This window comes from Capricornis sumatraensis, chromosome 3 (assembly GCF_032405125.1).
Source record: "Capricornis sumatraensis isolate serow.1 chromosome 3, serow.2, whole genome shotgun sequence".
Taxonomy (NCBI): Eukaryota; Metazoa; Chordata; class Mammalia; order Artiodactyla; family Bovidae; genus Capricornis; species Capricornis sumatraensis.
Window position 1 is genome coordinate 113558188 of NC_091071.1, and position 13353 is coordinate 113571540.

Here is a 13353-nt window from a genome sequence, read left to right on the forward strand (position 1 = left end):
TCATAATTACTAAGTAGCTTGTCTAAGTTTGCAGAGAAAAGGTAAGGTGGAGCTGGGAGGCAAACCCAGTTTGTTTCATATCAAAGCTTTATCTAAGGTCAGATTGGGTAGCCAGAGTCTGCAGACACTGAATTGGGCACCGAACAATCAGAACTGTTTCTCCATCTCGCTCACATTACTTTGTTTCTTAGATTCCTTCTCTCATATGGAACCTCTGTCTCCAATTATCTCTTCAAAATGTTCCCCCTCCTTCATCCTCCAATTTCTTTAACTTTCTCTTAGCCAAGTATGGCTGAGCCAATATTGAATCTGTCAGAGTTTTCATCTGAAATCCCTACTGGAGTCTAACCTCAATGCTAGCCTGCTGGGCCACCTTCCTAGGCTAGAAATCCAATCAGCACTCCATGACTACCTGAAACTGCCCTTCACCATAAACCATGGGTGAGGGCATATCTCTAAGTGATGATTGCAAAGTGTACCAAACAAGCCACAGCAATTTCCAAAATGTGTGAGTCAAATAGGAAATCAAGGGAGGGAAAGAGCAGAGAAAACCTCCTAGAGGATTTTTCACTTGGAGGCAGGAATTCTGGTCTGGCAGATACACTGTTGGAAGATTCCCAGGCACAGACATAGAATGAAGGATATCAGGGACGGAATAATGCAGAGAACAATTTCAGGAGTGAGGGAGGAAGATGTTCTGCCTGTGTCCAAAAGCTTACACAAAGAGGGTGGAGCACCAGAAAGTAAAACAGCAAAGATTTTCCTCTTTCCTCCTTAGAAGTCTTTTCTCTAATATCTGCTTTCTTTTTGACTCGTGAGAATATGCTATTTGATATTCTGGACTTAAAAGAATTTCTCCCTTTCAAGGCTTCAGGATGTGGCAGGAAGGGCAAGTGGCAGGGGGAACTGGCATCTGGCCACTGCCTCCCAGAGCAGCTAAACGACCTAATGTCAGTCGCTTCACGTCCTAAGGATCATTTTTGCATCTCTCCAACCATGCCTACCTCACCGGGTCATTCTAAGGTTTAGGTTGAGTTGCATGCTCACTGAAGCAGAGCCAGCTCACTAAATTATTTAAAGCATGAAGTTCACTAATGTCTTTTCCTTGTAGCCTTCTCTTTAAAAATTGCATGAAAGTAAACAAGCCTACTCACAAGTCTAGCTTTGCATCATAAACAAGGCTTGCATGTTATTGCATGTTCCACATTTTATTTTCAGTAGGATTGAATATAGATATAAAATCCCAGTTTAACCACATTCAGGTGTTGCTGATCAGATCAGTCATCATCTTCAGTGGCTGCCCTGCATACCCCGTTGTCCAGCTGTTGTAAGCATTTCTGCCCAATATAATTGATTTTGATAAATAAATGTGAAAAATATATCATTTTGGTTAATTAATTTTGTTAATTGAATGGTCTATTTTGAAATGTAGAATGGCAATTTTTGAGGGAATTTTTTATACCCCATCTTCCATCTTTAATTTACATTTACAGATACTTGACCTAAAAATGATACTAACTAGAATACTAAACGGAGAAGGCAATGGCACCCCACTCCAGTACTCTTGCCTGGAAAATCCCATGGACGGAGGAGCCTGGAAGGCTGCAGTCCATGGGGTTGCTGAGGGTTGGACATGACTGAGCGACTTCACTTTCACTTTTCACTTTCATGCATTGGAGAAGGAAATGGCAACTCACTCCAGTGTTCTTGCCTGGAGAATCCCAGGGACGGGGGAGCCTGGTAGGCTGCCGTCTATGGGGTCGCACAGAGTCAGACACGACTGAAGTGACTTAGCAGTAGCAGTAGCAGAATACTAAAAGGCAGTCTCATTTTATTTTCAGTCTTAGAAGTTTGAAATGTTTTCTACATATGTACTTTTCCATGTCAAGTATTTTCTATGTGTATGTATGGTATAATATGAAATGGATAGCGTCACCAACTCAATGAACATGCGTCTGAGCAAATTCTGAGAGATAGTGAAGGACAGGGAATCCTGGCATGATGCACTCCATGGGATTGCAAAGAATTGGACACAATTTGGTGACTGAACAACAAGTTACACAGAGAAAAAATAAACTAAAGTTTGGAAAGACCCTAACTTGACTAGAATCTAAAAATACCTGAAACTTAATATATCTAGTTCTCAGTTAATAAAAACAGAAAAGAAATATTTTTTTACATTAGAAAGCTTCTGGAGAAGAACTAAAAACATTTCATCTATGTCTTCTAATCAGTACAAATTGCAGCCCATTTCTTTTATTTCTTCTTTTCTTCCAGAAATCTGTTGCTGTTGTTTTGTCATGTCTAATTCTTTTGCCACACCCTGGACTGGAGCCCACCAGGCTCTTCTGTCTTCAGGATTTCCCAGGCAAGATACTGGAGTGGGTAGCCATTTCCTTCTCCAGGAGATCTTCCCAACTCAGGGACTGAACCCACATCTCCTGCATTGGCAGGTAGATTCTTTACCACTGAGCTACCAGGAAAGCCTCTCTAGACTCTATACTAAGTTGCTTCAGCCGTGTCCAGCTCTTTGCGATCCCATGGGTTGTAGCCCACCAGGCTCCTCTGTCCATGGAATTTCCCAGGCAAGAGTACTGGAATGGGTTGTCATTTTCTCCACCAGGGGATCATCCCAACCCAGGGATCAAACCCGGGTCTCCTGCATTGCAGGCAGACTCTTTACCATCTGAGCCACCAGGGAAGCCTCTATAGCCAGCCCAAAATTCAGAAGGATGACTGTGGGCTGAATAAAATTATTTTATCAGTTTCCTATTGCCAGTGTAACATATTAACACAAATTTGGTGGCTTAAACCAACACAAATCCATAACATATTGCTTTTCTAGAGGTCAGATGTCAGAAACAAGCTAAAACAAAGAGCAATGCTATGTTCCTTCTGGAACCTCCAGAGAGAAATCCATTTCCTCGCCCTTTTAGCATGTAGAGACTGTCAGTCTTCTTGAGAAAAGACTTCCTTTCATATTCAAACCCAGCAGCATAGCTTCCAATCCCTCCTCTCTGACCTCTGCTCCCATTGTCACATCTTCTCTCCGACTCTGACCTTCCTGTTCCCTTATTAGGACCCTAGTTATTAGACTGAGCCACTCAGATAATCTCCAAATCTCAAAAAGTTTAACTTCATCACATCAATGCAGTCTCTTTTGCCATGTAAGATTCTGAGGATTATGGTGTATATGTCATTGGGGTCAGCTCTTCTGCCTAACCAAATGATCAGTGAGGAATAATTCAAATATTATTATTGACTTGGCCAGGAGACTTGACACTTGACTCAAGTCAAGAAACAATTATTATGGCTTGATATGTCCAAACAAAAATGACAGTGTTATGTGGTACTGCTGCGTTACTGATGGTGGGACACTCTATACCATCAAGGAACTTACAAGATACACCAAAAAAAAGACAAAGTGGCACACAGCAGAATGACTGTGGGTCCACTCGCTGTTCAGGCATGAGTGAGAGAAGTGTTAACAACAATGCACCGAGAGAATTCAATGTTCTGACGGGGGCTAGATTAGATGACCTTTCAAGCCAGTTTCAATCCTTTTATTTCCATGATTTCTGCTGTTGAATAGACTCTAAGCAAGACATTGGATTTAAGATTTGTACTCTGTCAACTTCTTTATATATATATAGCATTGGTTTTGCCAATACATTGACTTGAATCCACCATGAATGTACATGTGTTCCCAATCCTGAACCCCCCTCCCATCTCCCTCCACATCCCATCCCATCCCTCTGGCTCATCCCAGTGTACCAGCCCTGAGCACGCATCAAACCTGGACTGGTGATTCGTTTCACATATGGTATTTTACATGTTTCAATGCCATTCTCCCATATCTTTCTGCCCTCGCCCTCTCCCACAGAGTCCAAAAGACTGTTCTATACATCTGTGTCTCTTTTGCTGTCTCTCATACAGGATTATCATTACCTTCTTTCTAAATTCCATATATATACATTAGTATATTGTATTGGTATTTTTCTTTCTGGCTTACTTCACTCTGTATAATAGGCTCCAGTTTCACCCACCTCATTAGAACTGATTCAAAGGTATTCTTTTTAATGGCTGAGTAATACTCCATTGTGTATATGTACCACAGCTTTCTATCCATTCATCTGCTGATGGACATCTAGGTTGCTTCCATGTCCTGGCTATTATAAATAGTGCTGTGATGAACTTTGGGGTACACATGTCTCTTTTGATTCTGGTTTCCTCGGTGTGTATGCCCAGCAGTGGGATTGCTGGGTCATATGGCAGTTCTATTTCCAGATTTTTAAGGAATCTCCACACTGTTCTCCATAGTGGCTGTACTAGTTTGCATCCCTACCAACAGTGTAAGAGGGTTCCCTTTTCTCCACACCCTCTCCAGCATTTATTGCTTGTAGACTTTTAGATCGCAGCCATTCTGACTGGTGTGAAATGGTACCTCATTGTGGTTTTGATTTGCATTTCTCTGATAATGAGTGATGTTGAGCATCTTTTCATGTGTTTGTTAGCCATCTGTATGTCTTCATCGAGGGAATTCAATGTTCTGACGGGGGCTAGATTAGATGAACTTTCAAGCCAATTTCACTCTTTTTATTTCCATGATTTCTGCTGTTGAATAGATTCTAAGCAAGATGTTGGATTTAAGATTTGTACTCTGTCAGCTTCTTAAAGGACTTGTGACAGTATACAAGTGAGAGCATATTGTGTGATAAGACATTTAAGAACATTTATTTCTAAATTATTACTGATCATGTTATATGTACCATGTATATTCCTGGTACATATGTAGCAGTTCCTTCTCTTATTTGTCCTGGAAAGTATTGTTTAATAAAGTTTAAAGAATTTTTTTTATTAAATAGAATGGATTCCATTTGACAGAATTGGGTCTTTTAAACTTCAAAATGGAATATATTGAAATACTTGGGCTGTAAACAGGTCTTTAATCTTTTGATTATTATGTCAAAAAATATATATAGGTAAGCAAATCTTTCGGGAGAATTGGAGAAAGGACCAGAATATTTTAAGTAGAAATTTATTATTTGAATCCTTAAACATGGGACATCCAACAGCATAAGTGGTAATAACTTCTGCTGTATTTTTATGAAGGACACAGACATTTTCATTAAAAGTTATTGAAACCCAAGCAATATTCTGGTATAGACTCAGTGACTCGGCTTATCCTTCTGATTCTTCTTTCTCAAAATATTTCCTTGTATAGCGTTTACTGCACTTTGAAGTATTTCAGGATTATTTATTCCTTTTTAAAGGATTTCTTTGGGCAGTTATTCATCGCTTCACACTAATCTCTTAGAATTTTTCTGAGAAAATTCAAATTATTAAAACCTTGGGGGAAAATCCAAGCTTTCAGTCATTTTCAAGACTCTGATTGACCACTATGATTTCTAAGTAATTGGAAGCATTGGTATATGAGGATATGATTAGTCACATCGGCTCAGAAGGACATCTGGAGGCCTACTGAAAACAGCACGCCATAAAAGAGGAGTCCTGGGTGCCTCCCTCTTCCACTCCAGAGAGACACCAGGAAGAACACAACCCACCAGAAGTAACTGACTTCCTTTCTTGTAAACACTGTCAGCACTAGAGAGAAGCTGCAGGGCCTGGCCAGGAGAGAAACCAGCTTGCCCTCCAAGAAAAGGCAAAAGTCACAGTGACTTTAGTGCTGTGTACCTTTTAGCATTACTATATATTATGCCCTTTGACGTTAAGATGATAATTACAGAGAAAGTCTCTGATAGAACCATAAATTAGGGGACATGCTTCCTCTATCTGGGCTTTTTGTGCTTTATTCACATCAAAAGGCAATTACTTTTTGTGCACACTTAATCCCACCAGTTTAATGGGGCATGTAAAATATGCCTTGCAAATTTGCCCTTTATTAATCTTCAGCTTGCTGAAAACGAGAGGCAGCTAACCATTTGGATTCTTAAAAGCAACAGCTTGCCCTTCAGTAACTTAACTTCAATTTGCCCAAACTCAAGAGGTCACGAGAGTTGCATTCTTAGCAGTACAAGGGGAGGATTTCTCTAAGTCTTAACCGGAACCCAGGAAGGACTGGGTGGTGCAACACCACCTGAACTTCTTTCCCTGATGGATGTGGTAGGTTTGCCTCATTAGCCACCTGGGATCTGAGACAAAGAGAATTGTAGGCTTGAGAGACAGATCATCCTCTCTTCCTCCCTTTGTAAGGACACCAGTCTTGTTGGATTTGGACCTGATGTTAATGACTTCATTTTACCTTAAATATATTCCTAAAGACTTTATCTCTAAATACAGTCACACCAAGGGTTAGTGCTTCAACATATGAATTGGGAGATGGGGGACATAATTCAATTCATAACAGACAAATTAATTCCTAAGGTGGTGTCATATTTTCCAGGGCTATTTCTGTTTCAGTAAAGGGCTTAAAAAAAAAAAAAAAAAAAAGAGAAGACCCAGAAATCAAAACAATCAATGCACAGGCTGGGGAAATGTAGGCACTATGGCAGGATTACTATGGCAGGATTACTTGGATATATTTTGGGGAGAGGGATGCTTTGCTGCTACTCCCTTGATCACACAGTGTAAATGTCTCTCAGCTCTACCTAAAAGTAAATGATTTTACTGTTTTCATGATTCCTGATCTTTTGGTTGACTCCTGGGTCCCCATTGATTTTTACTTAATTATTACATTTAATTTCTTCTCGTGATCCTGAGGTAGGAGACAGATGAGCTCCAGGTTGAAAATTCACAGTCAGCCAGCTCCTATTTTCAATTCCTGAAATAAGAGATAGGTGGGCTCCAGTTGAGGAATTTACAACCAGCCCCATTTGCTATCCAAAATGGAAGTAACAACAGAAATAGGGTAAATAGCCAGTCTTTGTCCCTGGTGGCTCAGACAGTAAAGTGCCTGCCTACAATGCGGGAGACCCAGGTTCGATCCCTGGGTCAGGAAGATCTCCTGTAGAAGGAAATGGCAACCCACTCCAGTATTCTTGCCTGGAAAAGTCCATGGACAGAGGAGCCTGGTAGGCTACAGTTCATGGGGTCTCAAAAAGTCAGACATGACTGAGCAACTTCAATGTCAATGTCAATGTTCCTTGTAAACATTTTAAGGGAATAATAATGTCAAGGACAAAGCAAGGCAAAAAACAAAAAAAAATCTTTCTGAGTAAAGGATAAGGGAGACAATACACATACACAGAAAGGCTTCTTGGAGTCAAAAGTCAGAGAATAATTCCAGGCCATAATGAGTCTTGCTCCTCCCAGAAGCCTTAACTTTGAGGTTCATCTTGGCTAAGGTGTGTGTGCGTATCACAGGGAAGGGTCTTGAGACGAATAACTAGGGAAGGGACAAAGCAAGATAATTGGCCTAAGGGAAGACAAATATCCAGAAAACTGCCCAATTATAAAGGAATTTAAACTTCCCAAAGGCGAGAGTCTCTCTCTCTCTCAGCTTGCCCATGAGCCTATCTGCATGTACTTTTCAATAAACTTTTTACTTACTCTTTACCTTCTGCCTCCTCGCCTGAATTCCTTCTTAACTAGACAGGCAAAGACTAGGGACCTTAGCAGTAACTGCTGGCTCCTGTGGTCCATTGGTAAGGACTCTCAGCCTGGGAAATTAAGAACTTGTTTCTAATGACTGCTCACTGCTGCTTGCTGCAAGCTGCCGCTGACTGCTGCATACATCCAAAATCAACCCCTGGCTACTGTCAGTTGGTCTATTTTAGTTAAGTGTTGATACAGCTGAAAGCACAGATATCTTTGGACCTTGACCCTAAAGACACCTAGATTTTCTCTGTTCTCTTGCTCCCAGCTAACAGCCAATGATGCCTCTGATTTAATAGGTGATATCACATAAGCAGCCCCTGACCATTCCAAGTGAAGGATGGCTGATTTCAGATCAGAAATGTCATCTTGTGTCCAAATCATTCAGCAGGGTAGAGCAACCATGACCTGGATTCCAGTTGAGCTATCCTAGGAACTAGTTCTCAGACATTAATCAGCTCCTTCCCACTCTCTGGACCTTGGTTCAGGAACACAGGAAGAAAAGAGAAGATTGTATAAACAATTAAATATTTTTTATTTATTACAATAGGCCAGTGGAAAGACAATTTGGCAGTTTATAGGTTACTTGAGAGGACTGGGTGAGTATATGGGATCAAAGAGGGGACAGAGAGGGGTGTGAGTGGTTTCGTATTCCACATTCAGGTGATTTTATGCCAAACACATCACGGCTGCTGCTGCTGCTAAGTCGCTTCAGTTGTGTCCGACTCTGTGCAACCCCTTAGACGGCAGCCCACCAGGCTCCTCCGTCCCTGGGATTCTCCAGGCAAGAACACTGGAGTGGGTTGTCATTTTCTTCTCCAATGCATGAAAGTGAAAAATCACTACTAAGTGGCAGTTTTGTCTGCCATAGTATGATTTGGTCATCAAAGATGAGATTAGACTTGGAGCAAAACTTTGAAAGAGCAACGTTTGTGTCTGCAAATAACAGTATTGTGTATCTGCCTTCCCCAAAGTCTGGAGAACTCCTTTCCTGAGATATCCCAATTGATCTGAATAGGGGATGGCTTTTATAATAACCTCATGCTTACTTCAAATAAGTGGGAAGGAGGTCCTCTGAAGGAAAATTAGGAAGAACAGAGCCCTCAAGAAGGAGAGATGCATTAGGCACCTAAGGGAAAACCAGGAGATAAGACCACTTAGAGCTTAGGTTGAAGAGAGGGAACAAGAGTCATCTTTGTCAACTGGAGGGAGCATATTAGGGTGGGAATTCCCTATGAATATGGTATATAAACAGATCAGATTTCTTCAAGTAGCAAGCAAAAGTAGATCAAAATTAAATGCACTTAACTAAGAAGAGAGTGTATCAGCTCAAGGAACTGAAGAATCTAGGAGAATATCTTCAGGCATTGTGTGTGGCATGAAGCTCTAAGAAGAAGATAGCACATGCATGATTTTTGTTTGACCTTCTAACTCCCCCCACAGGACACTGTCCAGGGTTTGGAAAATTGGGTTCTGTTGCAGGCTGAATTCAACCCCTTCAAAATTCAAATGTTGAAGCCCTAACCCCCCAGTACCTCAGAATGTGCCTATATTTTGAAATAGGATCTTTAAGTAGGTGATTAAATTAAAAATAAGGTCATTAGGATAAGCCCTCACCCAGTCTTACTGGTGTCCTTTTGAGAAAAGGACATCTGACCATAGATAGGTACAGAGGGAAGGTTCTGTGAAGACCCAGGAAAAAGATAGTCATCTGTGAGCCAAAGAAAGATGCTTCAAATCAACACGGTTGATACCCTGATCTTGGGCTTCAAACTTATGAAAAATTTTTTCTATTGCTTTAGCCACACATATAAGTATCCCCCTAGATACTTGTTATGTCAGCCCTGTTGCTGCTGCTAAGTCACTTCAGTCGTGTGTTACGTCAGCCCTAGCAGATTAATACAGGTTCTGAGGCATTTGATTCTGAATTTTAGAATTCTCAGCACTTGAATGATGACTTTTGTTGAGAGAGCTTCTGCCCAGCCACACAGAAACAAAGATGTGAGGAGAAACGTCCATAGTGAGCCAAATATCCTGACACAGGAGTGGATCAGAGTAAATTCAGCTTACTATTCCTGAGGTTAAGCCAAATTATGGATATTTTATGTGGTAGGAAGTAATTCAATTTATACAGTATCTGGAGGCTTGAAACTTAATCTGAATATTAATTGCAAAGATGATATTCTTGTACAGCCTGCTTAGTAGTTTTATTCTTAATTAAAGACCATTGTATGCTTAATGTTTTCCCTCCAGTTGTAGCCATTGTAGTCGCATATAGGGCATTTTATTTCCCTCAGTTCCTAACTAATTTTTCTCTATTAGCCTCAGAAAAAAAGAGCAGCTATTTGTCTTTGAAAACTGGTGGAAAAAACTGTCTGTAATTGTAAAACAAAGCCTCAAGCCTCCCAAGGTATGACAGAGTACAATGTCTTCAGAAGGCGAAAATGCCAATCAGGGAAACATTGATTCATTCTCTGAAAATGGCTTTTTCGCATACCCTCCTACCCTTCTTGTAGGAGGCTGAGACAAAGCCATGAAGGGTCTCTGACTTATTGCCCCCTCATGGAACACTTCCATTATAAGAGATCCCTTGAGGGGACTGCATAGCAGTCTTGGATCCACCACACCTGTAAATGTCCTTCTGGAGACAACTGACAGGAGCTTTTATCGTTCTCATCCTCAGTCTCTTACATTTCACCTGCTGCTGTGCATGTGTAGTAATAATTCTGTTCCCAGCAAGAGAATTTAATTCTCATAATTCAATCATAGAGAATCAAGTCTCCAATGAGAAAAAACATTTGCAGAATAATGCCAGTTTTTCCTTTTTTATTTTTTTTTAATTTTCATTCCTAAAAATAATATCATATGTTTTCCAGTCCATTTCTTTCTAGTCTTTGGAACATATGGAAAGTGTATTCACCACTCTCCTTGCATCTAGGTGTGGACCATATGACCAGACCATTCTATCGGCCTATGTTCTGGCCAGTGGAATGTGGGAGAAATGAGGTACTCCTTTCCCAACCTGAATCGACTAAAAAACTCTTCTAGATGTGAAATTTTTTCTTTATTGACCCCACGTGAGGACAATATAGTGTCCTGTGGTGGAATGAATCTGGGTTTCTAAGATATTTGGGGAAATTCTTGCCAGGGGAGCCACCCAGCCAGGAATTTCTGCACTGGAATTAGTGTCAACAAGAAAGTACATTGCACACTATTGAGATTTTTAGCATTGTCAATTATTAGAGCTAACTGTTTTAACCCTATATAATATATATTTTTTTTAATGTGTGTGGGAATGGTGATGACCCTCAAAGGTTGAGTGCCTGTGAAGGAGTGAGCATATTATAAAGATAATTTCAATTACACAGTACCTTAAGAAATACTAAGTTGAATCAAACATGTAATCCATCTAAATCCAATCATTTTCTTGCCCTGCCTTTTTTAAGTTCTAAATCCAATCAGATCTATGAAAGGTTATTTCTAGTTAGTCTTAGGTAACTGTCAGAATTGTAACCAAGTGTGGCAGTTTTGCAGGCAGATGAGAGGTTGGATTGGAATCTCAGCTGTGCCACTAACCAGCTATGAGACCGTAAATAAGTCAATTCCCACTTCATATGATATTATAAGCATAAAGAGACACTTGCCATATCAATGTTTTAAACTACACACCTGAGCTCCTAATATTTTGAAATTTAGTTATCAAATTTAGAACTCAAAGTCTGATAACCTATGAGTAAACAACTGTGGTAGTTTGGACTTGATTGTGTCCCCAAAATAAGCATATTTCTTATGCAAACCCAAGTTTCAGCTTCACTGACAACACTTGCTCACTCACCCAAAAAATTGGAGTTGAATAGCAACTGTCCCATTTAGATGGGGAGATGCTTTCCAGGCCACACACAGTGCCCACCACTTGCTAATGTTTTACACTGGCCTAATTAAACCTCCATACTCACTGTAGATATTGAAGTTTGCATCAAGGTTAGAGTGAACTTAACCTTGCTTAAACAGGCCCACATGAGGGATGCATGAGGAAAGCAGATACTGAGACAGAGCTTAAATACAAACTTGGCAGAGAAAGGAGCCCACAGGAGGTAAGGGTGGAGACCAAACTTAAGATCAAGCATTGGGGTCTATAGCTGCATCAGTCTGAAGCAAAGTGATAAAATAAGATCATCATGGTAATTCCTAGGCAGTATAACATAGTACCTTTGCTATTCCCTTGATAGATCAAGTATTTAAATGCTTTTTTCTCAAGTTCTTCATCTATTAAAAAAAAGGAGGGGAGTGAATATATATATATCTCTCTTAATGCTATTTTCATAATGAAATCATTTGTGTAAAGCACAGAGTCTGCTGCTGCTGCTGCTGCTGCTGCTGCTGCTGCTAAGTCACTTCAGTCATGTCTGACTATGCGACCCCATAGACAACAGCCCACCAGGCTCCCCCGTCCCTGGGATTCTCCAGGCAAGAACACTGGAGTGGGTTGCCACTTCCTTTAGCACATAATAAATCCTCAGTAAGTGATAGAACCACTGTCCTTATCATAATTGATAAAAATGATGTTTATATGTGTACCACTGGAACTTGATTTGGGGAGAGTTGTGAGATGAAAATGAGATTTGACTTTCTCACATTGGTTAGAATGGCCATCATCAAAAAGTCTACAAATAATTTCTGGAGAGGATGTGGGCAAAAGGGAACCCATCTACATTATTGATGGGAATGTAAATTGGTGCATCCACTATGGAAAACAGTCTGGAAGCTCCTTAAAAATTAAAAATAGAGATAGTATATGATTCAGAAATCCCATCCCTGGACAAGAATCTGGAAAAGTTGAAGCTTTGATTCAAAAAACTAAGTGGCCCTCCAATGTTCATAGCAGCACTACTTATAATAGCCAAGACAAGAAAGCAACCTAAATGTCCATCAGCAGATGAATGGATAAAGAAGTTGTGAGATATATATCTATATAATATGCAAATGTATATATGATATATATATATATGTATGAAAGTGAAGTCGCTCAGTCGTGTCAGACTCTTTGCGACCCCATGAACTGTAACCCACTAGGCTCCTCAGTCCATGGAATTTTCCAGGCAAGAGTACTGGAGTGGGTTGCCATTTCCTTCTCCAGGGGATCTTCCCAACCCAGGGATTGAACCTGGGTCTCCTGCATTGCAGGCAGACACTTTACCGTCTGAGCCACCAGGGAGGCTATACACACACACATATACACACACATATAAATACATACATGAAAGTGAAAAGTGAAAGTGTTAGTCACTCAGTCATGTCCAATTCTTTGCAACCCCATAGACGCTAGCCTGCCAGACTCATCTGTCCATGGAATTCTCCAGGCAAAACTACTGAGGTAGGAGGTCATTCCATCCTCCAGGGGATCTTCCCAACCCAGGGATGAAACCCAGGTCTCTTGCACTGTAGGCAGATTCATTACTATCTGAGCCATGAGGGAAGCCATATACATACAAACATATATACATAAACATATATATATATATTTGAATATATATAATGACATATTACTCAGCCATAAAAAAAGAATAAAAAAATGCCATTGGTAGCAACATGTGTGGACCTGAAGAATACCAAACTAAGTGAAGTAAGTCAGACATAGAAAGACAAATATTATATGATGTCACTTATATGCAGAATCTAAAAACACATGCAAATGAACTTATTTACAGAACAGAAATAGACTCACAGACATAGAAAACAAACGTATGGGAAACAAAAGGGAAAGTTGGGGTGGAGGGAAGGATAAATTGGGAGTTTGGG

General features: G+C 40.3%; 1 non-coding gene across 1 annotated transcript; it reads right to left on the minus strand.

Annotated features, from left to right (window-relative positions):
* Window positions 1–12697: 12697 nt before the first annotated feature.
* Window positions 12698–12769, minus strand: TRNAC-GCA (transfer RNA cysteine (anticodon GCA)). Its single transcript has one exon. It is a non-coding gene; the product is annotated as a tRNA-Cys (tRNA).
* Between the last annotated feature and the right edge of the window lie 584 nt (window positions 12770–13353).